General features: G+C 30.4%; 1 protein-coding gene across 1 annotated transcript in view; it reads left to right on the top strand.

Annotated features, from left to right (window-relative positions):
• The window catches only part of LOC119603405 (sodium/hydrogen exchanger 9B2), a 74,388-nt gene that overhangs the window by 11,537 nt on the left and 35,433 nt on the right, over window positions 1-27,418 (top strand). Inside the window, exon 2 of the mRNA XM_037955427.1 lies at window positions 14,930-15,018. The gene's annotated coding sequence lies outside the window, so the exon portion shown is untranslated. The remainder of the gene's footprint in view (window positions 1-14,929; window positions 15,019-27,418) is intronic.

Below are 27,418 nucleotides of genomic sequence, written 5' to 3' on the forward strand. Positions count from 1 at the left end.
TTTAACTTGAACACAATTCCTAAAAAAATCTATTATATAGATAAAGATCAGTAATTTTATGAGGTATAGTGGTTGTGTGTTAAATCGAACATGGATTAGATTTTTTTATTTATTTTTTACAAATATGTTTTTTTCATGATTTATGGTTTGAAATTGTGTTGAGAGAAACAATTTAAGTTTTCCCAAGTGTTGATGAGGAATTTTCCACAGAAACAAATCAAATCTAAAGTTTTTGAACTGTTGAGATTTTTTGATGATATTTAGTAATAAAGATGGCAACAAGTGGGTTATGTAAGATGAGCAAATATCTTTGAATATGTAGCACGAATCGGTACGATTCTTGATATCAAACTGTAACACTGAAAATCGGTTAATGGGAAGGAAAGGGTGAAAAGCTATATATTGTCTTTAGACTAAACTATTTTTATGTCTCAATCTAAGAAAAAGAATCACATTCTTTTCAACAATCTATTTTTGAAAAATTTTTGTTGTACTACAAATAAAGACCCGCTTTTAAATCAGATATATTATGCTGATTGTCATTAACGTCAATAACTCTATATTGTTGTCGCTTTTTCCGTTTCGCTGTTGAGTTGTTTCTACTTTAAAACACTTTTTGATAATGTCACTTCTTGATAATTATTGGAATAACATGAATTTTAATTAGTAGTAGCGAGACTGTTTTATCAATAAATCTTAAGTAGTCATTCGTATCATTTCTAATAGTCGTTGTTTTTTTTTTTTCGTTTCTACTTAAATATTTGACACAAACAAGTGGAACAACCAATTATTTTGAATGTTTTCGAGATTGTACTTTAAAGTCAATATTGTGGAAATCAACACTTTTCTGGTAAAATGTAATGTAAGCGGTAATATACATAGGTAAATCATTATTTCATAATATTGTCACATTTTTCTTGTAATTTGTATCTAAATATTGACATTTTTGCCGTAAAACCAATTATTTGAAAAAAAAAATCGTTATCAAAAGATTTTTATATGATTCCGAAAATCATGTTTATTTAAAATTTCATTCACACATTCTAAAGATCATCTATGATTACAAGAGGACGTTCCAAACTCTATTTTTTTCCCAACTTTATATTAACCGATCCGATGACAATCACGTCCAAATCATATACATACATCTACTTATCTGACGAATATCGATGGATCATTCCGAAACAGAGTTCGTGTCTAATTATCCTAATACTTATATTATCAGAGTGAATTCTGAAAGCCTGCAGAGTTGACACTCAATTTTAAATTTCTAGTACTACTATGTACGAGTTTATGTAGTATTTTATGAATATTATTGACGTCATAACTACGTCGCTTAAGTACAAATTTCATTTATCAATTTTTCGACAAATTTACTATTCACCGTCACAATACTATGTAATGGTTTACTCAATCAGTTTATGATACTGAAATCACAACAATTTGAAATAAAAAATCGGCACGTGTGCTAAACTTGATTAAGAAATATATACGATATGGGCTATTTTTCTCCTAATTTCGACTAATTTCAAAGAATCTGTCAATGTCTGGACTTGATGGTCTCAAGAAGAAGACCTCTAGTTCAGTTCTTGTACAGATATAGCTCAGTTCTAGTTCAATTCTAGTTCAGTTCTAGCTCAGTTCTAGTTCAGTTCTAGTTCAGTTCTAGTTCAGTTCTAGTTCAGTTCTAGTTCAGTTCTAGTTCAGTTCTAGTTCAGTTCTAGTTCAGTTCTAGTTCAGTTCTAGTTCAGTTCTAGTTCAGTTCTAGTTCAGTTCTAGTTCAGTTCTAGTTCAGTTCTAGTTCAGTTCTAGTTCAGTTCTAGTTCAGTTCTAGTTCAGTTCTAGTTCAGTTCTAGTTCAGTTCTAGTTCAGTTCTAGTTCAGTTCTAGTTCAGTTCTAGTTCAGTTCTAGTTCTGTTCTAGGTTCAGTTCTAGTTCAGTTCTAGTTCAGTTCTAGTTCAGTTCTAGTTCAGTTCGAGTTCAGTTCTAGTCAGTTCTAGGTCAGTCATAGTTTCAGTTCTATTTCAGTTCTAGTTCAGTTCTAGTTCAGTTCTAGTTCAGTTCTAGTTCAGTTCTAGTTCAGTTCTAGTTCAGTTCTAATTCAGTTCTCGTTCAGTTCTAGTTCAGTTCTAGTTCAGTTCTAGTTCAGTTCTAGTTCAGTTCTAGTTCAGTTCTAGTTCAGTTCTAGTTCAGTTCTAGTTTCAGTTCTAGTTCAGTTCTAGTTCAGTTCTAGTTCAGTTCAAGTTCAGTTCTAGTTCAGTTCTAGTTCAGTTCTAGTTCAGTTCTAGTTCAGTTCTAGTTCAGTTCTAGTTCAGTTCTAGTTCAGTTCTAGTTCAGTTCTAGTTCAGTTCTAGTTCGTTCTAGTTCAGTTCTAGTCATTCTAGTTCAGTTCTAGTTCAGTTCTAGTTCAGTTCTAGTTCAGTTCTAGTTCAGTCTAGTTCAGTTCTAGTTCAGTTCTAGTTCAGTTCTAGTTCAGTTCTAGTTCAGTTCTAGTTCAGTTCTAGTTCAGTTCTAGTTCAATTCTAGTTCAGTTCTAGTTCAGTTCTAGTTCAGTTCTAGTTCAGTTCTCGTTCAGTTCTCGTTCAGTTCTCGTTCAGTTCTAGTTTAGTTCTAGTTCAGTTCTAGTTCAGTTCTAGTTCAGTTCTAGTTCAGTTCTAGTTCAGTTCTAGTTCAGTTCTAGTTCAGTTCTAGTTCAGTTCTAGTTCAGTTCTAGTTCAGTTCTAGTTCAGTTCTAGTTCAGTTCTAGTTCAGTTCTAGTTCAGTTCTAGTTCAGTTCTAGTTCAGTTCTAGTTCAGTTCTAGTTCAGTTCTAGTTCAGTTCTAGTTCAGTTCTAGTTCAGTTCTAGTTCAGTTCTAGTTCAGTTCTAGTTCAGTTCTAGTTCAGTTCTAGTTCAGTTCTAGTTCAGTTCTAGTTCAGTTCAGTTCAGTTCTAGTTCAGTTCTAGTTCAGTTCTAGTTCAGTTCTAGTTCAGTTCTAGTTCAGTTCTAGTTCAATTCTACTTGAGTTCTAGTTCAGTTCTAGTTCAGTTCTAGTTCAGTTCTAGTTCAGTTCTAGTTCAATTCTACTTGAGTTCTAGTTCAGTTCTAGTTCAGTTCTAGTTCAGTTCTAGTTCAGTTCTAGTTCAGTTCTAGTTCAGTTCTAGTTCAGTTCTAGTTCAGTTCAATCTTTACGTTTCAGTATAAACAATTTTCTAAAAAGAAATCAAAATTTTTATATCAATTTCATTTTCAATCTACTCTATCTAACAAACTCATTGATGAAAAACAATAAAAACGAAACTCAAGAACAATTAAATACGAAATTCGATAAGAATTTTTTTCTTTTCAATAAGCAATAAAACACTTAACAAATCAATCAAAATTTAGTTGTAACCACTAAATGCCCAAGCAATACAACAACTAAATGCATTCAAGTATAATATTTCACACTAAAGTATTATAACCACTCTAAAACATTTATTTACAGAGTTAAGAGCAAGAGATATAAGATATTTATTAAGGCCTTTTTTTTCATAATTGTATAAATACTTGGAAGAAAAAACCAGTAGCACAATTTAAGGTTTATAATGATAAAATTGTACTTAAGAACAAAAACTCTAGACTAAATATTTTAGATGCTTTTTTAAAATATGTAGGTTGATTTCTTAAAGTGTTGTTTTTTTGTAGTTAAATATTGTGCTATATAGCAGGTAGTTGTTGTTTTAAAAAACCTTTTCTTTTTTGTTTCAAAAAAGATAAGTTAAGAAAATTAGTACTTTTATTGTTATTATTATTGTTGTTAAATCAGTTCATTATAAATCATAAACAATATATTTTTGCTGTTGTTATTGTTTGTATCGGTTTCACAAGAATTAAAATTTGTTGTTGTTGATTTCTATTTCTATTGTGCTAATAAAAGAGGTGTTTCGGCTTTTTAAAGATTTATGAGGCCCCACCAAACAAATAATATCATTTAAGAAATATGATTATTATAAATATGAATGGAAGTTTTCTTTCTATTGTATTTGATAAACAAACTCTATTTAACTCTTTTAACAACGATCATAACAAGTGATCGTCAAATGAATACGAAGCTCCTAAACACATGTAAATGGAAGAAGGGCGTTAAAGCGTTGGTAATTTTATTAATCAGAATATAAAGGAAATTAAAAAATATTTGCTAAAAGATTAGCAATCAAATATCAATGTTGTTATTGTTGTCGTTGACGTTAGGGTGTTAGTTGGGATTTTTTTTTCGTATTTGTAGATAAATGAGATAATTTACGATGGGTAAAACAAATGACATAAGTTACAAATTGTAATGACAGTTACTACCATGTTCATATATGACAAATATTATATTTGACAGTTGACAAACAAACCGTTCACATTAAACAGTTTATATTTGTTTTGCTGTGGCATCAACAAGTAAATAGTAGTAAATTTAAAGATAGAATGTATAATTTTTATTAACAATACATTTGTAATTAACTTGTTTTATAATAAAATAGTAACTGAAAGAAAAATACTTATTTGTAAATTGTAATTTTAAATGACTTCTAGTAATATCACAATGTAAAATTTATTGTCTTAGGTGTAAATAAGTATGAGTATAGACAAATCTATATTCATGATTGTAGAGTAGTCTATAGTCATGACTGTAGAGCAGTCCATGGCTTTGTCTATAGAGCAGTCCATAGATTTGACTATAGAGAAGTCTATAGTCTGGACTATAGAGTAGTTTCTAGTCTGGACTATAGAGTAGTCTATAGTCTGGAGTACAGAGTAGTTCATAGTCTGTATTATAGGCGCAATTTACATGAAGACTTTTCAGACGTCTGTTTTTTCCAATTCTCTTTTGAGAATCTTCCAAAAAATCATGAACATTTATACGGTGATTTTTTACATGCAACTATGCATGTCTATTTTTGATGTTTAATTGTATAATCCTTTTTAATTACTTATTCGTAATAAAAATAAAATGAAATTTTTAACATAAAAACCATTTAATTTGATTTAAAAAAATTTAATTACACGCTATAGTATTTTTTTAATGCAAATTTTAATGTTTTCATGTAAAAAAAAGACATAATTATTTTTTTACATGAGCATAAAATCAACAGTACGAATGAGTTTAAAGAGGAATGTCAAAAACAATCATAAAAATCCCAAATCATGTTTGTTTTCTTACCCCCCATTCTTCTCTACCCCGCTCACCACCAATCATCGACAAACATGAAAACAGACGTCTGGGCAAACATGAAAAAAATCATCGTGTAAATTGGGTGATAGATAAGTCTATAGTCTGGACTATAGAGTAGTCTATAGTCTAAACTATAGAGTAGTCTATAGTCTGAACTATAGAGTAGTCTATAGTCTGGACTATAGAGTAGTCTATAGTAAGGACTATGGAGTAGTATATAGTTTGAACTCTAGAGTAATATATAGTCTGTACTATAGAGTAGTCCATAGTCTGGACTATAGAGTAGTCTATAGTCTGTACTTTAGACTAGTTTATAGCCTGGACTATAGAGTAGTCTATAGTCTGGACTATAGAGTAGTCTATAGTCTGGACTATAGAGTAGTCTATAGTTTGGACTATAGAGTAGTCTGTAGTCTGGACTATAGAGTAGTCTATAGTCTGGACTATAGAGTAGTCTGTAGTCTGGACTATAGAGTAGTCTATAGTCTGGACTATAGAGTAGTCTATAGTCTGGACTATAGAGTAGTCTATAGTCTGGACTATAGAGTAGTCTATAGTCTGGACTATAGAGTAGTCTATAGTCTGGACTATAGAGTAGTCTATAGTCTGGACTATAGAGTAGTCTATAGCCGGGGCTATAGAGTAGTCCATAGTCTTGACTATAGAGCAGTCCAGAGTCTTGAATATAGAGTGGTCTATAATCCTGACTACAGATTAGTCTTTACTACTTATATAGTAGTCTTGACTATAGAGTAGTCTATAGTCTTGACTATAGAATAGTCTATCGTGTTAACTATAGAGTAGTCTATAGTCTTGGCTATAGAGTATTCTATGGTCTTGATTATATAGTAGTCTATATTTTTGACTATAGAGTATTCTATAGAGTTGTCTATAGTCTGGACTATAAAGTAGTCTATAGTCTGGACTATAAAGTAGTCTGTAGTCTAGACTACAGAGTAGTCAATAGTATTGACTATAGAGTATTCTACAGTCTGGACTGTAGAGCAATCTATAGTATGGACTATAGAGTGGTCCACAATCTTAACTACAGAGTAATTTATAGTCTTGACTATATAGTAGTCTATAGTCTAGACCATAGAGTAATCTATAGTCTTGACTATAGAGTAGTCTAAAGTCTTGACTATAGAGTGGTCTATAATTTTGACTATTGAGTAGTCTATAGTCTTGATCATAGAGTAGTCTATAGTCTTGACTATAGTCTTGATCATAGAGTAGTCTATAGTCTTGACTATAGTCTTGATCATAGAGTAGTCTATAGTCTTGACTATATAGTCTTGATCATAGAGTAGTCTATAGTCTTGACTATTGAGTAGTCAATAGTCTTGACTATAGAGTAGTCTATAGTCTTGACTATAGAGTAGTCTATAGTCTTTACTATAGAGTAGTATATAGTCTTGACTATAGAATAGTCTATAGTGTTGACTATAGAGTAGTCTATAGTCTTGACTATAGGGTAGTCTATAGCCTTGACTATAGAGTAGTCTATAGTTTTGACTATAGAGTAGTCTATAGTTTTGACTATAGAGTAGTCTAAAGTCTTGACTATAGTGTAGTGTATAAACCTGGTTATAGAGTATTCTATAGTCTTGACTATAGAATAGAAAATGTTAACAACTTAATAACTCCTTGCTAATTTATGTAAATATCCTAAACAATATAGAATTTTTCTTTAAACTTCTACAAATAACTAATCGCCTTAACCAACTAAATTTGCATTTTATTAGCAACTTAAATAATATAAACTACAAATATTTAACCAGTATTTATAACTCTATACAGTAAATTTAAATAAAAAGATTTCTTTGATTTTTTCATTAATTATTTAATTTTATTTATTTATCATTTACCTGCAAGCTTTTGTTTTTATTTTTCTTTAATTTAATTGCATTTCAATGATTTACACAAAAATTAACAGCAAATAAATTATTTAATTTTGTTATTTACGGTTTGGTTACTGTTTTGTATGCTCTCTCACTCTCTATTTCTCTCTCTTTCTCTAGCTATGTATCACTTTAGCAGTTTGTTTTCGAAACATTAAATCTAAATTAAATTTGTGATTATTTGCCAAAAATATAACAAAAATAATATGTAAATAAATGAATAAATTTTACTTTAGTCTTTACTCACTCATTCTATACAACCTTTTATGAAGGTCGTATGCCAAAATGTATCACATCAGAGAACAGCCCATGAATACCTGAATACATTTTCAATACCCGATACGGTAGTAATAAATACATTATTTTTATTTTATTTGATTATATATATATTTTTGGAACAGAATAACTGCTTCAAATATTTACGCATAAATGTACACATACATACACACACCTACATACAGAAGTGAACTTTTACATGTGTATGTATGTACATATGCATGTATTGCTTAGTTTGTAATGTATGTTTCGAATTTTATTTAACTCTTAGTCTAGAGGCGTAGATTTTACGTGTTTTAATTACAAATTATTATCACACATAATCAAGGTATAATATCAACAATACTTCTACTAAAACTACAAAAACAACAACGACAACAATAGTACCTAAACTATGACTTGTACTAAATATATTAGTTGTATGTCTGTTTGTCGGCTTAAATTTATAAAACAATTCATAACTACTTGTTTAACAAAATACGTTCTTTCTACGTAAAATAGTCAGGCAATCAGCTAGTCAACCAGCTTAATATTTAATAAACCCTCTTGTCTAACCAGCAAAATGGTCTATGTACCACTTTTTTTAACATTTTTTTAACAAAAAACCGTATAATTTGTTAAATAAAATTTGAACAGGATCTTTTAAGGTAATTTGATTTTAGTTTTGAAAAAAACTTTCAAACTTTTCTGAAATAAAATTTTTCTAAAAACTGCATTTAAGCCATTTTGTCAGTAAAACGTCTTTACACTCTCTCTCATATGTATTTCAGTTATTTTAAGTCATTCATCCAAGAGTTTTTTCTAGCATTTGGTATGCACGAATATGAATAAATGAATAAAATGTTGGTAGGTAGTGAATTTTTTTCGTACATCACTAACGGAATTAATAAATGAGTGAATAAAAGCTTATGTGTAAAGGGCTTAACATACATATTTGTTCGTTTACAAATAATACGAATAAAAATCGTAGAAAGGGTAGAAAAGGTAGCTAGATAGATAGATAGATAGTTAGTTAGTTAGTTAGTTAGTTAGTTAGTAGTTAGTTAGTTGTTAGTTAGTTAGTTAGTTAGTTAGTCAGTTAGTTAGTTAGTTAGTTAGTTAGTTAGTTAGTTAGTTAGTTAGTTAGTTAGTTGTTAGTGTTAGTTAGTTAGTTAGTTAGTTAGTTGTTAGTTTTAGTTAGTTAGTTCGTTGTTAGTTAGTTAGTTAGTTAGTTCGTTAGTTAGTTAGTTAGTTCGTTCGTTAGTTAGTTAGTTAGTTAGTTTAGTTAGTTAGTTTAGTTAGTTCGTCGTTCGTTCTTCGTTTCGTTCGTTCGTTCGTTCGTTCGTTCGTTCGTTTCGTTCGTTCGTTCGTTCGTTCGTTCGTTCGTTCGTTCGTTCGTTTCGTTCGTTTCGTTCGTTCGTTCGTTCGTTTTCGTTTTCGTTCGTTCGTTCGTTCGTTTCGTTCGTTTCGTTCGTTTCGTTCGTTCGTTCGTTCGTTCGTTCGTTCGTTCGTTCGTTTCTTTCGTTCGTTCGTTCGTTCGTTCGTTCGTTTCGTTCGTTCGTTTTCGTTTTTTCGTTCGTTCGTTCTTCGTTCGTTCGTTCGTTCTTAGTTAGTTAGTTAGTTAGTTAGTTAGTTAGTAGTTACTTAGTTAGTTGGTTTGGAAGGAGGATGTTTACACCCATATGTACATCAAATCTGAAGAAATGCACCTAGATCTCCATTGTGCCCTCCTCTAAAAGTCCCTCAGGTGGAAATCGATCCTACGACCTCCGGTGTACCAGACTAGAACACCGACGACTAATCTACCGGCCAGTTAGAAGATCATATCATAAAGATATAACCCCTACCTTATATCCATGTAGCAACAGGTTCCCACTTGTGTTACCTCTAATGTTCAATTTGATCTGAATTATCTGAGAACAATTGAAATAAACATTATTACAGAATATTTTACCCATTGTTGACTTGAGGTAAAAACTGTAAAAAATTACACTAATTGTTTATGCGTTGTTTAACAACTATTAAACCTTCAGATTACTTTATTTACTATTATTTACACCATGTAAATAATGTAAACAATTGAAGGAACTTTTTTATTTACATTATTTATCAGTTGTTTGTAATCTTAGTAACCTTTTGTAATTTATAACCAATTATTGACATGATGTAAACAATGTAAAGTTTTTAATTAATTAACATTTATGTTTCTATTAATATTTAACAAGTATTCCAACTGTAATTTATTTCTTTTACTATAGTTGACAGCATGTCAAAAATGTAAGCAATAAAAATAAACATACAACTGCTTTAAATTTTCCAAAATGTGCTAAAATTGATTTTAAATTCTTAAATTTATTTCTAACGTTTTTTACTTCTAACCCCTAAGAGGCCTAATTTACTGTTGGACAACTAAGGTCAAGATTATTTATTTCACATCGAATTTAACTAATTTACAATTATTTGCAATTCATAACCTTATTATGTTTGTATGTATGTATTGCGAACATGAAAAATTCACATTATCTTAAATCAATTACTTCAAAAAATTTAGTTCACACATAAAATCATTAAATAAATTTAGCACGTTTTTATCAAAGTGACAAATTTATTAGATCTAATTGCAATATTTATAGCAATAAAATTAATTTAACATTTGTTATGACCTTAATGTTATAAACTAGTTAAAGGTCTAATGAGGTCTGTATGTAATCTACTTGATATCTTTATTATGGGTTTGTAAAATAAATCAAATTGGGTTAAATTTACTAATTCTACTAACACTTAGTGGGATTTGCTTTAATTGGTTAAAGGGATAGTTTAACAGGTTTTAAATCTCAAGTAAAGTCGTAAAGATTCCATGACAGTTAGGTTTCTCCATATTTCATTGAGTCTGAACCTTATTATCTATAGATAATTCATTAAGTTTGAATATTATATATTTCCCAAGGAATCTGTTCCTTTTGACAGCTAGGGCAGGGCAGATAATTTCCTGAAAAGGTAGAATACCGTTTTCTCTTTATCTCTGTCATTGCATCGGAATTCTGTCGTTACAACTGCTTGGGCCAACTTGCAAGTAATAAGTCAATTGCTACTGTCAGAAACCTGAATATATATTTTATCAAAATTTGCACTTTAAGCTCTTCTTTCAACACTTATTATTTGAAAGTACAAGGCATAATATTCATCTACTCATCTAAATTCACTTCCTCCTACAAACTGCACTAGTTTGCATACATTTTTTCTAATGGTTTTTTGTAAGACATTTTCTAAGTACTTACATATCTTAAAGGCGTACGAAATGGTCCAGCATATTATAGAAATAGATTGAGTAGTTAAAGATAAAGTTTTATTTAAATTGTTTATATATATTGTATAAACCTTTAACCTTTTTTTAGCTTAATAGTATTTAAATAAGAAACAATTTATTCTGGAATTAAGTTACTAGGATTATAATTCTGTCTTTTGTTTCAAGGGAACAAGTATAAGTTTTTATTATAAAGAAACTAACATAAAGTTTAAGAATTTATTACATTTATACCCAAAGTAAAAAGTAAAGACTCACATCATATCATATTTTAACTCATTATTTTAACACGGTGATGACATTGGAGGCAAGTACTTATTACACTCGCTTACAAATAACCACTTAAATAAGTACTTCAAATTGTGTTTTTGTTTTAGGCACAAAAATTACACACACTGATTATGAACTTGGGCCTCTTAGCTTAAGCGAATGTTTGAGATCAAAAACGTATAGACTCTTAAGCCTACTGTCCTTGACTAAGAAACTACTATACTATGCCACACAAGGACCTAGATGGAGTGTTCAGAATCAAAATAACTTCTAGGAATGAGTGGTATAAGAGGAGGGACTAATTGAACGAATAAAACACCAGACGTCTTCCGAATAACTGCAGTGTTTTATATGTAGAAATATTTGCAAAAATCAAAAACTGTGGGGCATTATAGCTCAATATTCGACAGCAAGGAACTACTTCTTTCATTAAACTCTTACACTTCTACATCCTTACAAGTCACACAATGCAGTGACGAGACTTCTAACAAATTTGATTAGATCTTATAATAACACATCCTTGTACCAATATATCAGAGTCTACTCTCTTAAAGATGTTGTACCGATTTTTCTTCATTGTCTAAACAACTTCTGTAATAACTTTAGATTGTTTTACTTCAGTTCTAGTTCAGTTCTAGTTCAGTTCTAGTTCCGTTTTAGTTCAGATTTAGTTCAGTTCTAGTTCAGTTCTAGTTTAGTTCTAGTTCAGCTCTAGTTCAGTTCTAGTTCAGTTCTAGTTCAGTTCTAGTTCAGTTCTAGTTCAGTTCTAATTCAGTTCTAGTTCAGTTCTAGTTCAGTTCTACTTCAGTTCTAGTTCAGTTCTAGTTCAGTTCTAGTTCAGTTCTAGTTCAGTTCTAGTTCAGTTCTAGTTCAGTTCTAGTTCAGTTCTAGTTCAGTTCTAGTTCAGTTCTAGTTCAGTTCTAGTTCAGTTCTAGTTCAGTTCTAGTTCAGTTCTAGTTCAGTTCTAGTTCAGTTCTAGTTCAGTTCTAGTTCAGTTCTAGTTCAGTTCTAGTTCAGTTCTAGTTCAGTTCTAGTTCAGTTCTAGTTCAGTTCTAGTTCAGTCTAGTTCAGTTCTAGTTCAGTTCTAGTTCAGTTCTAGTCAGTTCTAGTTCCAGTTCTAGTTCAGATTCTAGTTCAGTTCTAGTTCAGTTTAGTTTCAGTTCTAGTTCAGCTCTAGTTCAGTTCTAGTTCAGTTCTAGTTCAGTTCTAATTCAGTTCTAGTTCAGTTCTAGTTCATTCTAGTTCAGTTCTAGTTCAGTTCTAGTTCAGTTCTAGTTCAGTTCTAGTTCAGTTCTAGTTCAGTTCTAGTTCAGTTCTAGTTCAGTTCTAGTTCAGTTCTAGTTCAGGTTCTAGTTCAGTTCTAGTTCAGTTCTAGTTCAGTTCTAGTTCAGTTCTAGTTCAGTTCTAGTTCAGTTCTAGTTCAGTTCTAGTTCAGTTCTAGTTCAGTTCTAGTTCAGTTCTAGTTCAGTTCTAGTTCAGTTCTAGTTCAGTTCTAGTTCAGTTCTAGTTCAGTTCTAGTTCAGTTCTAGTTCAGTTCTAGTTCAGTTCTAGTTCAGTTCTAGTTCTAGTTCAGTTCTAGTTCAGTTCTAGTTCAGTTCTAGTTCAGTTCTAGTTCAGTTCTAGTTCAGTTCTAGTTCAGTTCTAGTTCAGTTCTAGATCAGTTCTAGTTCAGTTCTAGTTCAGTTCTAGTTCAGTTCTAGTTCATTAGTTCAGTTCTAGTTCAGTTCTAGTTCAGTTCTAGTTCAGTTCTAGTTCAGTTCTAGTTCAGTTCTAGTTCAGTTCTATTTCAGTTCTAGTTCAGTTCTAGTTCAGTTCTAGTTCAGTTCTAGTTCAGTTCTAGTTCAGTTCTAGTTCAGTTCTAGTTCAGTTCTAGTTCAGTTCTAGTTCAGTTCTAGTTCAGTTCTAGTTCAGTTCTAGTTCAGTTCTAGTTCAGTTCTAGTTCATTCTAGTTCAGTTCTAGTTCAGTTCTAGTTCAGTTCTAGTTCAGTTCTAGTTCAGTTCTAGTTCAGTTCTAGTTCAGTTCTAGTTCAGTTTTAGTTCAGTTCTAGTTCAGTTCTAGTTCAGTTCTAGTTCAGTTCTAGTTCAGTTCTAGTTAAGTTCTAGTTCAGTTCTAGTTCAGTTCTAGTTCAGTTCTAGTTCAGTTCTAGTTCAGTTCTAGTTCAGTTCTAGTTCAGTTCTAGTTCAGTTCTAGTTCAGTTCTAGTTCAGTTCTAGTTCAGTTCTAGTTCAGTTCTAGTTCAGTTCTAGTTCAGTTCTAGTTCAGTTCTAGTTCAGTTCTAGTTCAGTTCTAGTTCAGTTCTAGTTCAGTTCTAGTTCAGTTCTAGTTCAGTTCTAGTTCAGTTCTAGTTCAGTTCTAGTTCAGTTCTAGTTCAGTTCTAGTTCAGTTCTAGTTCAGTTCTAGTTCAGTTCTAGTTCAGTTCTAGTTCAGTTCTAGTTCAGTTCTAGTTCAGTTCTAGTTCAGTTCTAGTTCAGTTCTAGTTCAGTTCTAGTTCAGTTCTAGTTCAGTTCTAGTTCAGTTCTAGTTCAGTTCTAGTTCAGTTCTAGTTCAGTTCTAGTTCAATTCTAGTTCAGTTCTAGTTCAGTTCTAGTTCAGTTCTAGTTCAGTTCTAGTTCAGTTCTAGTTCAGTTCTAGTTCAGTTCTAGTTCAGTTCTAGTTCAGTTCTAGTTCAGTTCTAGTTCAGTTCTAGTTCAGTTCTAGTTCAGTTCTAGTTCAGTTCTAGTTCAGTTCTAGTTCAGTTCTAGTTCAGTTCTAGTTCAGTTCTAGTTTAGTTCTAGTTCAATTCTAGTTCAGTTCTAGTCCAGTTCTAGTTCATTTCTAGTTGAGTCCTAATTCAGTTCTAGTTCAGTTCTAGTTCAGTTCTAATTCAGTTCTAGTTCAGTTCTACTTCAGTTCTAGTTCAGTTCTAGTTCAGTTCTAGTTCAGTTCTAGTTCAGTTCTAGTTCAGTTCTAGTTCAGTTCTAGTTCAGTTCTAGTTCAGTTCTAGTTCAGTTCTAGTTCAGTTCTAGTTCTAGTTCAGTTCTAGTTCAGTTCTAGTTCAGTTCTAGTTCAGTTCTAGTTCAGTTCTAGTTCAGTTCTAGTTCAGTTCTAGTTCCAGAGAATAAGGGTCATTTTTCGTCATGACAGGGCCAAGTATTCTGGATATTTTGCAAGTAGAACCCATTATAAAGAAACCCTTTCATTCACTTTTGGAATCATTAATTGACTCTGATGATATCTTGATTCTTTTGTGATTTATTTTAAAATTTACTTATATAATCAAAATTTTAAATACAAATAATCTTCGATTAAGTTGTTATTGAATATGTCTCTATAAACATTTCAAATAAATGTTCAAATTGTTTGGTAATACAAATCTTGTTGATCAAAATTCGCTTAAGAAAGCAAACAAAGTATTTTGTTATAATAATAAATGACAACTTATTCCATTTAGATTTAATAATAAATTAAACATACAGAATTTATTTACTTGAACTTGTCATAAGATGTACTGTTACCCTTTTTTGCACAATTTCAAATATGATGGGGGATATATTAGTTTGATCATCTCATTTGTAACACATTTAAATATTGGACGTATTAGTAGAATAGTTTTGAATCAAAGTGAATCAAATGAGTGGTATTTAAAATTCGTCGTAACCGAAAATTGTTTATTAAAATTTAAAACATTTATCACATTGTACGATTTGTATTAGCAATGTCTCTGTTTTTTTAACATGTCTCATCAAAAGACACACTTATTATGAAAATGAAATTAGCGAATTTAATTTATACGATCGGCCACATGCTAGTTAAGTAAATATTGATTAGTCGAGCATGTTGTTTGGTAAACTAGTTTGTTGCTTTGTTTAATATATAATTTTTTTTCTCAAAAGTAAATAATTTTTTCAAAAAATTCATATGATCGACTCACGACAACAACAATTAATAATTATAAATAATAAATAATAATGTTAAAAAAAAAATAATACCAAAAACACAATAAATGACAAATTGTATTTATTTGTATTTTATATTTTTCAGATTTGTGCGACTTTAACCCATTCAAAACCACACAACAAGTCAACGGAACTGTTTTTGCATTGGCTTAACATTATATAAAGGATATAAAGGTGAGTTAAATTAATTATACAATAAAAATAAGTCATGTGTTTGTAAACATTTTGCGAAGTTTTTTGTTGATATTTTTTAATGACTTCCGTTTTAGAATGGGTTAATCACGTGCTATTTACAAAAAATTATATGTATAAATATTCTTATATACATGCATACATGTGCATATGTATACAAATTTAATGCATGTAAATTAAAAGTCATGAACAATAAATTAATAATTAACACTTATTATGACTTATTTAATTTATTGTGTGTTGCAAAAATTTTTTTGTTGTTTTTTTAGTCTCCCTTAAGAAAACAATTTACAAATAAATTAGCGTTTACAATCAGTTTGTGGAGTTGTGAAACAGTGAATGGTTTTATTATAGGACTATCGTCATTCAAAAAATATCTAAAATAAAACTAGTTCAATTCCAGTTCAGTTCTAGTTCAGTTCTAATTCAGTTCTAATTCAATTTTAGTTCTGTTCTAGTTTAGTTCAAGTTTAGTTCTAGTTTAGTTTTAGTTTAGTTCTAGTTTAGTTCTAGTTTAGTTCTAGTTTAGTTCTAGTTCAGTTCTAGTTCAGTTCTTGTTCAGTTCTAGTTCAGTTCTAGTTCAGTTCTAGTTCTGTTCTAGTTCAGTTCTAGTTCAGTTCTAGTTCAGTTCTAGTTCTAGTTCAGTTCTAGTTCAGTTCTAGTTCAGTTCTAGTTCAGTTCTAGTTCAGTTCTAGTTCAGTTCTAGTTCAGTTCTAGTTCAGTTCTAGTTCAGTTCTAGTTCAGTTCTAGTTCAGTTTAGTTCAGTTCTAGTTCAGTTCTAGTTCAGTTCTAGTTCAGTTCTAGTTCAGTTCTAGTTCAGTTCTAGTTCAGTTCTAGTTCAGTTCTAGTTCAGTTCTAGTTCAGTTCTAGTTCAGTTCTAGTTCAGTTCTAGTTCAGTTCTAGTTCAGTTCTAGTTCAGTTCTAGTTCAGTTCTAGTTCAGTTCTAGTTCAGTTCTAGTTCAGTTCTAGTTCAGTTCTATTTCAGTTCTAGTTCAAGTTCAGTTCTAGTTCAGTTCTAGTTCAGTTTTGTTCAGTTCTAGTTCAGTTCTAGTTCAGTTCTAGTTCTAGTTCAGTTCTAGTTCAGTTTTAGTTCAGTTCTAGTTCAGTTCTAGTTCAGTTGCGGACTTATACGGACGTGTTTATTACGTGCTCTCAAAACAGCTGTTTAATTCGAGTGAAAACCTGCCATAAAATCAATTTTAATAAAAACAAGTGCATATAGTTTATTTTGCATTATATAGTGAATATAATTTTTAATAAATTATTATCGTGCTATTAGTGAAATATTATATTCTTTTAACAAAACCTAAATCATTTTATTACAAATAAAAAGTACTCTCTTAAAAGAAAAATACACTAAAGAACGCGAATAATGGTCTCTTTGCCAATAATGATATACACTTGCAAACAGTGCTCTGAGCCACTGCCGAGTAACTATGTAAAATGTTACAATTGCAATAACAACTTTCACTTCAACCCCTGCTGTCCCCTCTCCGAAACCACATACTCTAGTATGAACGGAGAGCGTAAAATGAGCTGGAGATGTCATATATGCAAGCCCCGAAACAAATCTACAATCAATAATTCATATGAAGTAGTATTGTACCAGGACAAATCTCAGCAAAAACAACAAAGAGAAAATGATGACAATAATAATGAGCATACAAAAAGGTTTAAAGACTCCATCTCATTAAACGAATTGCAATCTAGCATCTGCACAATTAAAGCTGAGGTTAAAGTAGAGGTTAACGAAGTCAAGTCAGAAATCAACGATGTTAAAAACAATATTAAAGAGCTCAAAACATCGGTTGAACAATTAGCGATTAATGTCTCCCAATCAGATGTCTCTTATAAAGAAGAGATAAAAGCTGCCTTGTCGCAGATCACTTTAACTCTTTCTAATCTTGTAACTCAAATGGGAGAGATGAGAGAAGAAATCAAGGAAAACAAAAATGAGATGAAACAAAGGGATATTAAAATCAACCAATTAGAACAACAAATTATTAGTAAAAAAATTGAAATAAAAAATATACATGATAAAAAAATTAATGAGTACGATGTAGTTAAAACAATAGCTGAATCAATAAATGTGAACATCAACGAATATGATATCAGCGATGCTTATCGTCTGAAACATATTCAAGATAAAATAATTGTTGAATTCACAACCCACATCAAAAAGAGGGAGTTTATGGGAAAAATTAAACGCCATAGAATTGATGGCAAAATTATAAACATTAATGATAACAATAGTTATATCTATATCAACGACTGCCTTACTGCCCTAAACCGAAAATTGCTTTGGCTTGCAAAAACTAAAGCTAAAGAAAGCAACTGGAAATACGTGTGGTAAAAAAGTGGATCAATATATGTTAGAAAATCGGAAAATACACCAGCAATTCTTATTAAAAACACCGATGATATTGAAACCTGTTAATGTTCTTAAACTTTTAATCATACTCATATTGGCCTAGACCTGGTAAAGTCGTTAAACTTTCTCCCATGCAAAAAAATATAAAAACAATAAAATGAACTTTATACAAGAAAAACTCAATCATATAAACCAAATTGATAAAAAATATTTAAGTTATCCCTTAAAAATCCTACATATGAACATAAGATCAATTCGCAAAAATTTCAATTCGTTCATCGCTACAATGCATAACATATTAAATGAACTACAAATTATTGTTCTTGTCGAAACAAATATTAACGATATTGAAACAAATTTTTATAATATAAAAGGCTTCAACTCTCTTTTCGTAAATAGAGATTGTAAAGGCGGAGGTATAGCTGTTTATATCAAAGATAATTTAACGTTTACTACCAACAACACAAATGTAAACTCTTTTGAATTGCTAAACATTGAAATAATTGTAAACAATACACCCCTCACACTTCTCTCTATTTACCGTCCACCATCATCCAATGTAAATACATTTATTTCTGAGCTCGACGATATTATAAACAGTGTAAAGAAAAGACAAGAAATTGTAATCGTAGGAGACATAAATATCAACATTTTAAATAACAATGTAACAACAAAAAAATATGTTGATATGATGATGTCTAATGGACTAGAGAGTGTAATAAATGTGAGTACGAGAGATGATGCACTAACAAACACACGTACATGCATTGATCATTGCTTTCTCAGAGACAATAAAAACAAGTCAACTGGTTATACTGCTGTAATTACTACAACAATTGCTGATCATTACAGTATTCTGTGTTGTGTAAAAGATAACAAAGAGGAAAACAATAATACAAACAATCAGAGATCGCCTACCTGTTTTGCGGCTCCCCAGGGAGACCCAAACTTTTTAAGTAAAAGAACATTATTAAATAATAAAAAAGTAGATAGATTAATTAATGAAACAAATTGGTGTAATTTAATAAGCAACATTGATAATGTAAATGACTTGTTTAATATATTTAATAATAAACTCAGTGATATATATGCGAAATCTACAATAGTAGCAAAAAGTGAAAAAATAAGAAAAACAAATATGTGGATAAATCATGAAATAATATTATGTTGCGAAACGCGGGATAAACTTTACAGAAAATGGTTGAACAATAGAAATAATAAAACATATGAACAAGAATATAAAAAATATAGAAATTATCTGAACAAAAAAATTTATCATACTAAAAATAATTATTATAGAAAAAAATTTATGGAAAATAGAAATAATATGAGAATAACGTGGCAATTAATAAATGAATTAAATGGCAAAAAAATAATAAATCTGGATGAAACAATTATGCGTAATTTCAATAACGAAAACATTGAAGATATCTTAAACAACTTCGCAATAAATTTAAAACAAAACGTCCAAAACATTATCCATACTTGCAATAAAAAAACATTGATTTATGAAGAAAAAACTATTACAAATTCAATATATATCGAATATACTAATGAACTAGAAATTTATAATATATTAAGATCACTTAAGGGGAACAAAAGTCCAGGTATAGATGATATAAGACCACGCGATATTAAAAACAATTCGGTTGCCCTAACTCCTATTATTACCAAAATAATAAACATGATTTTAATTCAATCTAACGTTCCTGAGATATTCAAAACATCTATAGTACGGCCAATATATAAAAACGGTATAAAAAACGATTACAATAACTACAGGCCCATATCAATTCTTCCAGTTACAGAAAAAATTATGGAGGAAGTAATGGTTAGAAGATTAACGGATTTTATAGATCGATTCAAAATAATTAACAACAACCAATATGGATTTCAAAAAAACAAAAGTATTAATAAACTGCTAGGTGATTTCTCAAATCATATTAATACATGTCTAAGTGAAAACCAGCATTGCTTAGTACTATTTGTGGATTTTAGTAAAGCATTCGACACCTTAGACCACAAAAAGATTTTACGTACATTAGAAAGGTACGGAATAAGAGGTAGCTGCTTGAATCTCTTCGAAGCATATCTAAATCAAAGAAAATTCAGAGTAAAAATTGGTGACAACGTGAGTTGCGAAACAGACATAGCCCATGGAGTCCCACAAGGCTCAAAATTAGGTCCTATATTGTATCTCCTATATGCAAATGATTTAATAAGCATACTGAAAAACAGTTGTACATTTGCTTATGCAGATGACACTGCCATTATTGTTGCAAACAGAAACATTACTGAAGCAACAAATATAATGCAAAATGAACTAAATATTGCTACAAGATGGTGTCATGACAACGGATTAATTATCAATGCAAATAAAACCAAGATCATGCACATTAAACCACGTCACATTAGATACCAGAAAATACAAATAAAATTTCATGATATGTACTGTATACACAATCAAACTCCCAATAATATCGATCAGTGCTCATCTCAAATTGAATTAGTTAATACATTCAAATACCTAGGCGTAATTATAGATCATAATTTCAAATGGCGTGAACATATAGAAGATATTCAAAAGAAATTAAGAAAATCTGCAGTAATGTTATATCACCTAAGTAATTCTGCAACTTATAGTGTATTGCGACAAGCCTATTTTTCATTGGCGGAATCGTATATCAGACATGGTATCACAGCTTGGGGAAGCTCATCGTATTGCAGTATGCTCCAAAACACACAAAACAGAGTTCTCAAAATACTTCGGGATAACTTGCATAAATCTAATAATTCGCCTTACAACATCAACATAAACAACAATATCACGTCTAACAACTGCACAGACAACAACTCCAGGATGAACAACAATATTATCACTTTAAACCACAACATTACTGGATCAGGCAACGTAACAAGTTTAATCAATAATACGAACTCAAACAACCTATTCAATAACGTCATTACAAACTACATCAACATAAACTCATATAACAACTCGAGCAACAAACGAGACAGCAATTTCTCCAACACAAACATCAATAGAAGAGTAAATAACACTACCGTCAGCTCAAACAACAACTCTGGCATAAACAACAATACCAACACAACCTACAACACTAACAACATGTTTAACATTCCCAACATCAATAACCATACAAATTCTAATATCTCAGTCAACAACGCCAGCGGCAGCGGCATTGCGCGTATAAACAACAGCACTATCAGAAATAATAACAATGGCACAAACAACATTAATGAAAATTACATCATCAGCCCAAACAACAACTACAACATCTTAAGTAGTAACACAAACACAACTAGAAACATCAACTCAAGCAACAACAATACCAGATCAAACATCAACATTACCGGCCTAAACAACAATACTATCACACACATTAACAACAGCAACACAAACATTACGCATGCCAATTATAACAATTCTCGCTTATCTCATAAAAACAATATCGCCAAACAGCTCAATATTCTTAATGTTAGAAGTATTTATGAAACAACACTTATAAATAACTTCCATAATGAAAACAGATATCTGAAGAAAATTAGTCACAAGTACAACACTAGACTTCGTACGGAAGGAAGATTCACAATAACTAAGTTTAAAAACAATTATGGAAAAGCAAAACTTGATGTCCAACTGCCAAAAATTCTCAACAACATACCAACCAATATATTAGATATAAACTATAAAACTAAAAAAAAGAATGAAATTAAAAAATTTTACCTAAGTTCGCAATAAGAATATTTAAATGTTACGAATCTATAATTGAATATGTCTTTGACCTACAGAAAAGCCTGTTAATGGCTTCGTGGGTCCTTTATTTTATTTAATTTAATTGTAATTGTAATACGAAAAATTAATGAATAAATAAATAAATAAATAATAATAAAAAAAAAAAAAAAAAAAAAAAAAGTTCTAGTTCAGTTCTAGTTCAGTGCTAGTTCAGTTCTAGTTCAGTTCTAGTTCAGTTCTAGTTCAGTTCTAGTTCAGTTCTAGTTCAGTTCAGTTCTAGTTCAGTTCTAGTTCAGTTCTAGTTCAGTTCTAGTTCAGTTCCAGTTCAGTTCTAGTTCAGTTCTAGTTCAGTTTTAGTTCAGTTCTAGTTCAGTTCTAGTTCAGTTCAGTTCTAGTTCAGTTCTAGTTCAGTTCTAGTTCAGTTCTAGTTCAGTTCCAGTTCAGTTCTAGTTCAGTTCTAGTTCAGTTTTAGTTCAGTTCTAGTTTAGTTCTAGTTTAGTTCTAGTTCAGTTCTAGTTCAGTTCTAGTTCAGTTCTAGTTCAGTTCTAGTTCAGTTCTAGTTCAGTTCTAGTTCAGTTCTAGTTCAGTTTTAGTTCAGTTCTAGTTCAGTTTTAGTTCAGTTCTAGTTCAGTTCTAGTTCAGTTCTAGTTGAGTTCTAGTTCAGTTCTAGTTCAGTTCTAGTTCAGTTCTAGTTCAGTTCTAGTTCAGTTCTAGTTCAGTTCTAGTTCAGGTCTAGTTCAGTTCTAGTTCAGTTCTAGTTCAGTTCAAGTTCAGTTCTAGTTCAGTTCTAGTTCACTTCTAGTTCAGTTCTACTTCAGTTCTACTTCAGTTCTACTTCAGTTCTAGTTCAGTTCTTGTCCAGTTCTAGTTCATTTCTAGTTGAGTCCTAATTCAGTTCTACTTTGTTAATTGTTCTCTTTATTAACATTATATCCACCTCCTTGCTACTCACTCCTTAATTCACATATCTGAATCAGGCCATTTATATTTTGCAAAAAAGTAGCTTTTGTTAACATGTGTTTACCGTGATTTATGTATATATTCTTTTGTATACTAGGCGTAAACCATTACTGCATTTTTGAATATCCTTTTTATATTGTTCTATATTATTTAATCTCCATTAATCTAATATTTATTATGCTTTTATCTGGTAATTAAAAGCATTTCGATTTTTTTTTTATTATTATTGATTTAAAAATTTATATAAAATTTAGATTTTTACTACAATTTATTTAAAATAGTTAAACAAGGACGCTGGAAAAGCTTAGTTGTAGGAAATTTAACAACGAGATTTTAGTTGATTGCATTTTTTGTATTTAATTTAATATATTTTTTGTTGTTGCAGACATTACAGAAAAAAAAAATTAAATAAATATAAATAAAATATTGTATGTTTATAACCAGCTGAGTTTCACACTTTTTGTGATTACATAGTATGTAGTACATACACACATACATACATATATATATTCATTATATTTCAGACATGTTTGTTTAATGCCACTTTTTTATGATCATATTTTTATTTGTAAGTATTGATATTATATAAACAGACAGATAAAAAACACACAAATATATACATTTTATATATAACTCATCAATATTAATAAATGTCAATGGGAGAAGGGTCATTTTATTGTAATTGGAACTTTATTAGATCTAAACTGAACTGCAACAGAACTAGGACTAAACTGAAACTGACATATATAGAATTGAACTAGGAGTTAACTGGGACCCGAACTAGAACTGAACTAGAACTGAACTAGAACTGAACTAGAACTGAACTAGAACTGAACTAGAACTAGAACTGAACTAGAACTGAACTAGAACTGAACTAGAACTGAACTAGAACTGAACTAGAACTAGAACTGAACTAGAACTGAACTAGAACTGAACTAGAACTGAAGTAGAACTGAACTAGAACTGAACTAGAACTGAACTAGAACTGAACTAGAACTGAACTAGAACTGAACTAGAACTGAACTAGAACTGAACTAGAACTAGAACTGACTAGAACTGAACTAGAACTGAACTAGAACTGAACTAGAACTGAACTAGAACTGAACTAGAACTGAACTAGAACTGAACTAGAACTGAACTAGAACTGAACTAGAACTGAACTAGAACTGAACTAGAACTGAACTAGAACTGAACTAGAACTGAACTAGAACTGAACTAGAACTGAACTAGAACTGAACTAGAACTGAACTAGAACTGAACTAGAACTGAACTAGAACTGAACTAGAACTGAACTAGAACTGAACTAGAACTGAATAGAACTGAACTAGAACTGAACTAGCACTGAACTAGAAACTGAACTAATATGAACTAGAACTGAACTAGAACTAACTAGAACTGAACTAGAACTGAACTAGAACTGAACTAGAACTGAACAGAACTAACTAGAAACTGAACTAGAACTGAACTAGAACTGAACTAGAACTGAACTAGAACTGAACTAGGATATGCTAGAACTAGAACTGAACTAGAACTGAACTAGAACTGAACTAGAACTGAACTAGAACTGAACTAAGAACTGAACTAGAACTGAACAGAACTGAACTAGAACTGAACTAGAACTGAACTAGAAATGACTGAACTGAACTAGAACTGACCTAGAACTGAACTAGACTGAACTAAACTGAACTAGAACTGAACTAGAACTGAACTAGAACTGAACTAGAACTGAACTGAACTAGAACTGAACTAGAACTGAACTAGAACTGAACTAGAACTGAACTAGAACTGAACTAGAACTGAACTAGAACTGAACTAGAACTGAACTAGAACTGAACTAGAACTGAACTAGAACTGAACTAGAACTGAACTAGAACTGAACTAGAACTGAACTAGAACTGAACTAGAACTGAACTAGAACTGAACTAGAACTGAACTAGAACTGAACTAGAACTGAACTAGAACTGAACTAGAACTGAACTAGAACTGAACTAGAACTGAACTAGAACTGAACTAGAACTGAACTAGAACTGAACTAGAACTGAACTAGAACTGAACTAGAACTGAACTAGAACTGAACTAGAACTGAACTAGAACTGAACTAGAACTGAACTAGAACTGAACTAGAACTGAACTAGAACTGAACTAGAACTGAACTAGAACTGAACTAGAACTGAACTAGAACTGAACTAGAACTGAACTAGAACTGAACTAGAACTGAATTAGAATTGAACTTGAACTGAATTTGTTTACATAAATTCTAGGAATGTCCCTTACACATTGCAACAGCTGGCCAATTTTTTTTTTTAATTTTTTCCAGTGAACTTGAAAAAAATTAATTAAAATTCCTCTATGTAACACATGAAAAAAACCAAAAAAAAATTATTAAATTTTTAATATTTTACCACAGTTTCATAACTACCTATCAAAAATCAAGCAATCTCCCAACAAAAAAAAAGTCATTTGAGTGATCCACTGAGTGAATGAGTGAGTGATTGAATTGGTAGAGTGTCATTTAATAATTTGTATAAATATTTGTTGAAAAATTGAAAAATGAAATAAAATTGTCAATAATAAAAATTTATATAAAAATATCAATCACTTTTTCACAAGTGAACCCTTCTTGTTGGACTACCAGAAATGGTCAACAAATAAAATCAAATGGTAAAAAAATAAATAAAATAAATATGTGATAAGATTTATAACAAATAGTTTTTTTATTTATTAAAAAATGTTTGCTTTCAGTTGGTCTATAAATTGTTTTAATAGGGATGAAGGAGTTTGTTAACGGGAGCTGTAAATAGAGATATTATTATGATAATAAGTATTGATTAATTTAAATATTTAGTTGCAGCAACAATATTAAGATTAAGACAAATAAGATTTAAGACCAATTTTACTTTTCTAAGTAGTATCCAGTTATTTCCCTAATACTAACAACTCTTATTCAATTACCTTATCCTCAAATAATATCATTCTTATAAGTCTAGAAATTAAAGTGTTAATTTGGTCTGACAATTGAATTTGATTTAAGTTGGCGCAATTGTCTGTTTTACTTTTCATCTCAATTTTTGTTTTCTTTTTTTCACTTTGTTTTTGATACAGAAATATTTATTATCATTTATTTATTTAACTATAAAAACCTGGACCATAATATGAAAGTGACACTCTAGTTGACCACCATATCACACCAGCAAGAAACATCCGTTCTCTCTATAGACCCCAAACAACCAACACCACAACATAATACAACAACAATTTCCAACGTGTGTTTGTTTATGTTACTGATGATGGTCATTTTAGAACGTGTGCTCCATTTACTATATAAATATGTTGTATATATAGTAAATATATATAGAATATTGTTGTTGGTCAGTTGGTTGGTTAAATTGTTATTTTATGCTGTCGCTATATGGCTGGTTGAATGACTGGAAGTATGTGTGTGTGTGTATGTTAACTTGGGCCAATTTAAATATGCGTCAATAAATAAATAATAAATGATAAACGCAACAGCTCATATAATGTCGCAAAAAATTACTTGTATAAATATCATTATACTAGCACGAACCGATTATATCTGTGTAAGAGTAAAATTCGCTACAAAAGGTGTTGTAAAATTGCAATACAAAAGCAAACTTTCAGTGACTAAATACCAAACCATCTCAAGAAATACTTGACATATTTTTTCAGTTTTGTCAAATATTACACATTTTGCTATAATATTTACAAATAAAGTGAAATGATTTTTTAAAAACTACAGATTTCAGTTGTTATTTGTTAATTCTATTAATTGCATAATAATTGCTAATAAAATGGAACAATAACAGTTGGTAGTTAATAATAGCTGTTAGTTGTATAATAATATTAATAATAATAGCAAATATTAGTTATAGCAGTTATAATTGTAAAGAAAATAAAAATTATAGTAAAAAACAGTTAAAACTATTTTTAACTTTAAATGACTGATAATATCAATAGCAAGATCGTATTAATAAAAGAAATTTAGTTAGTTAAATATACGATGATCTTGACTATAGATCAGTCTATACTATAGTATATATGTAGATTCTGTAGTCTTGTCAAAAGATAAAGCCATAGTGTTGACTACAGACAGCTCTTTAATCATAGCATTACCTAGACAATAAGCTTGACTATAGATAGTCTGTAGTCTTAACTATAGATCTGTGTTGTCTATAGTTTTGACTATAGAGTAGTTTATAGTCTTGTCTGTAGAGTAGTCTATAGTCTTGTCTGTAGAGTAGTCTATAGTCTTGACCATAGAGTAGTCTATAGTCTTGGCTATAGAGTAGTCTATAGTCTTGACTGTAGAGTAGTCTATAGTCTTAACTGTAGAGTAGTATATAGTCTTGACTGTAGAGTAGTTTATAGTCTTGACTGTAGAGTAGTAAATAGTCTTGACTATAAAGTAGTCTATAGTCTTGACTATTGAGTAGTCTATAGTCTTGATTATAGAGTAGTCTATAGTCCTGACTATAGAGTCCTGACTATAGAGTAATCTATAGTCTTGACTATAGAGTTGTCTATAGTCCTGACTATAGAGTAGTCTATAGTCTTGACTATAGAGTAGTATATAGTCTTGACTATAGAGTAGTCTATAGTTTTGACTATAGAGTATTCTATAGTCTTGACTATAGAGTAGTCTATAGTCTTGACTATAGAGTAGTCTGTAGTCTTGACTATAGAGTAGTCTATAGTCTTGACTATTGAGTTGTCTATAGTCTTGACTATTGAGTTGTCTATAGTCTTGACTATTGAGTTGTCTATAGTCTTAATTATAGAGTCTATAGTCTTGACTAAAGATCAGTCTATAACTTTGACTATGAATCAATCCAATAGTCTTGACTTTAGATCAGTCTATAGTCTTGACTATATATGAGTATATAATCTTGATTATAGATCAGTCTATAGCCTTGCCCATAGATCAGTCTATAGTCTTGCCTATAGATCGGTTTATAGACTTGACTATAGATCAGTGTATAGTCTTGATTATAGATTAGTCTGTACTCATGACTATAGATCAGTTCATAGTCTTGACTATAGATCAATTTATAGTCTTGGCTGTATATGAGTATAAACTGACTGATTTTAATGAATTTTATTTTCAAAATAGTTTCACTTTAACTTTTTCGAAGAACCGTCAAATTAAGAAATTTACTTTTTATTAGCCCTAATATATACAAATATAAGACCATTGTGCATATAGAAGTGTGTATCTGTGTAAAGTTCTATATAATATTTATATTCATTATTTACATTGTAAAAAAAGAGCAAAATGCAAA

The sequence above is a fragment of the Lucilia sericata genome, unplaced genomic scaffold (genome assembly GCF_015586225.1).
Source record: "Lucilia sericata isolate MDLA Ls3-8-SP2 unplaced genomic scaffold, ASM1558622v1 Contig000302F_arrow, whole genome shotgun sequence".
In the NCBI taxonomy this organism is placed as follows: domain Eukaryota; kingdom Metazoa; phylum Arthropoda; class Insecta; order Diptera; family Calliphoridae; genus Lucilia; species Lucilia sericata.